This window comes from Octodon degus, unplaced genomic scaffold, assembly GCF_000260255.1.
Source record: "Octodon degus isolate 3935 unplaced genomic scaffold, OctDeg1.0 scaffold00022, whole genome shotgun sequence".
Classification (NCBI taxonomy): domain Eukaryota; kingdom Metazoa; phylum Chordata; class Mammalia; order Rodentia; family Octodontidae; genus Octodon; species Octodon degus.
In genome coordinates this window covers 2,313,540-2,316,755 of record NW_004524598.1, presented here as the reverse complement: position 1 = coordinate 2,316,755, position 3,216 = coordinate 2,313,540, and the positions used below count along the sequence as shown (strand labels likewise).

General features: G+C 40.5%; 1 pseudogene; it reads left to right on the top strand.

Annotated features, from left to right (window-relative positions):
- The first annotated feature begins 2,183 nt into the window (after positions 1 to 2,183).
- LOC101576716 lies at positions 2,184 to 2,761 on the top strand (annotated as a pseudogene).
- The last annotated feature ends 455 nt before the right edge of the window (positions 2,762 to 3,216 follow it).

The window sequence follows — 3,216 nt, the reverse complement described above, 5'->3', positions numbered from 1 at the left end:
CACACAGCTGAAATCAATGAATCAACAGCTTCTGAAATAAAGAGACAGCTGCAGAAACATATAGAGGAACTCAGATTGGAAATGAAAAAAGAAATCCCTGAATTAATAGCATCTGCAGTAAAGAATCAGAGGCAGAAACATATGGAGGAAACCCAATGCCCACCCAGAACAAGTGCAGAGGACACTAGCTTAGCTGAAATGTATGAATTAATAGCATCAAAAGTAAATAAGCAACATCAGAACATCTTAGAGGAACTCAGAGTGGAGTTATTTTCTGAAACAAAAAGCCTCTCTGGGTAGTAACTCATGAAAAATTTCATTAGCTAAGAACCAAATCACTTAAACATTGCTAGGGCATTTCAATTGCATTATCTGTGAGCTAAGACTAATAGTTTTTCTTTCTTGATACTTTTTATATAGCTCTTTCATTTGGAACATTTATAAAGAATTTAGAAAATAATATCTTAAATAAATCTAATTAATTTGCAACCTGATTTCATTTGCCACTATTTTGTATATTGTAAGCCTTCCTATTATAAGTTCCTGGCATCCAAACTAAACCATGATTAAATAAACGAAAAATAATTTTCTCATCATGAATCAATGTGTTAGAGATGTGACTAGCACAGTTCCCACCTTGTTGCTTTTTGCTTTTAGTCAGGAGCCTGCTACTCTTCAGTTCTCTAAAATGTATAAAGATTGGAGCCAGCTCAGGGACTCTGGCACAATGACTGATGAAAGACAAAAGCATATTTATTCAGTTTAAAATCTATTGTCAATGAGAGATTTAAGCCCATTCCCATTAGAATATTTACCTTTAAAGGTTTCCAAAGAAAATGTTTGATGTACCTTCATAGTCCAGACAAGGAAGATCTAAAACTTAGAGTTACGTCAATAAGACTGTTTTGCAAATTCAATTTTGATAGCCAAGTGGAATTATCTTCTTTAGATTCCTTATGAGAGGAATATGAATTTGTCTTTTGTATAAATAAGATTTTGTTCAAACCAAAAATTCAATTTTAGGTTTTTGAGGGAGTAAATGAAAACCAGCATGTGTTTCCTTTTCCACTTCAAATTTACATTTATTTAGAGCTTAATCTAAACAGCAAAGTGCCACATTAACAACAGGATCCCAGCTGCCTTGAACAGGCGTAATTCGCTTCTGTTGTTCTAGAATTAATACTGTAACAGTAGGGCAACTGGGAAAAAATTACCTGTTGCAAAAAGCTCTTTGACAAATATATTTTGAACATGATCGCTGATGGACAACAACAAAAATATTTATTTATTGGTATAATGTTCAACTTTGAGAAAATTTGAATCATGATATATAACTTTCTATGAAACAATCCCTAAAAATTAAACATTAATTATGAATATTGATAACCCTTTCTGAACATTTTAAGTTTACTCTAAAAATGAGAATGTCTTTTTGCCAAAGACCACAAGAAACATCCACAGTTGGGCAAATTTATATTTATTGATTCACTGTTAAAGGGGAGAAAGCACACTCTAGAAGCTGAAATAGTTTGTACGGTATTTCTGTCTCTTCCTAGCTACTGGCCTGTATTGTGTGGTTTGGAAACAGGGCTCATGGAGCAGGGCTATAATTAGGAATGAATGGTATATCAAGAAGCAATTGAGGGCTGGGGAGCTTGGTGGTCTAAGCGCCTTCCTGGCAAACTCAAGGACCTGAGGTCGATTCTTGGTACCGCATGCCATGCCGGCCACTGAAACTGGGATTGGTGGCGCATGCCTGTAATTCCAGTGCTGGGGAGGCTGAGACAGGAGGATCACTATGAGTCTGAGCTGCATAGTGAGACCCTGTAACAAATAAATATAAGATTTTTTGAAAGAAAGAAAGAAAGAAAGAAAGAAAGAAAGAAAGAAAGAAAGAAAGAAAAGAGACTAATAAAACTTTTGTCTAGAAGTTCAGAAGACAGTGTAGAGCTGTTCTTAATAAAGAAGTTATTCATATAATCTAAATATGGCAGTCTTTGGTATTACTTATATCTTAGGCAATGCTTTGATTTATTATTACATTCTCATCTTGTGATTTTCTTAATCCATCACAGTACCTAGCATGGTGGCTTTCTCTGAATATTATTTAATATTAAACAAGAAAATGAACCATCACTTCCAACTGCATCTGTCCCGCGTACTGCCACCCAGCAGCTCTCAGAATGTCAAATTGGGGAGGAGGCAAGAAATGTGGGGTGTTGCAGAAGACAGCTTACTTTGCCAAAGAATTCCAGTGTGAGAGCAACAGCTTCCCTAAGTCCTGCTTCCTGTGCATGGTCTGCAAGAAGAATCTGGATAGCACTATTGTGGCTATACATAGAGAGATTTACCACAAATCCTGCTATGGCAAGAAGTATGGACCAAAAGACTATGGCTATGGGCAGGGTGCAGGAACGCTGGGTACTAAAAAGGGAGAGTTTCTGGGTGACAAGCATGAGGAAGCCCCTGTCCACAGGCCCACCACTAACCCCAATGCATCCAAGTCTGTGCACAAGAGCAGAGGCTCTGAGGACTGCCCTCAATGTAGCCAGCAGTCTATGCTGCAGAGAAGGTGATCAGGACTGGAAAGTCTTGGCATAAATTCTGCTTCCAATGTGCCAAGTGTGGCAAAGGCCTCAAGGCAACCATGCTGGCAGACAAAGATGGCAAGATTTACTGCAAAGGATGCTATGCTAAACACTTTGGGCCCAAGGGCTTTGGCTTTGGACAAGGAGCTAGGGCCTTGGCCCACTCTGAGTGAGGCCACCCACTACTGCCTGCTGCATGTGCTTTCCAATGCCATTTCCTTCCCAGCCACCAAGGAGACCACCAGGATTCTCTCACTCAGCCCTGCTGCACATCACTAATAACTTGAACTTGGGCATCTGGTTCCCTGTTGTTTGGGGGGGTCTGCCTGAGCTCCTGTCCAACTAAGAAGCATCTCCTGCCTTGCATCTGACACCATCACCAGTGAAAGACACCTGTCTCTGTAGTGTTAAGTGTGACCAGGCCCTTCCCCACGCCTCACCCTGCAGATCCTGGTCTCTTCCATGTTGTCAACAGGACTCCTGAGCTCCCACATTGAAGTCCACAGGAACAGACAGCAGTGACCAGCAGGGGTGGGATGGGGAGCACGGTCAAGATGGGAGGAGGGGACATTTTGGTGTATTGGATCCCAGAGACTCTCCTCTGGGAAAGGGGATGGGCTCCTTGGGG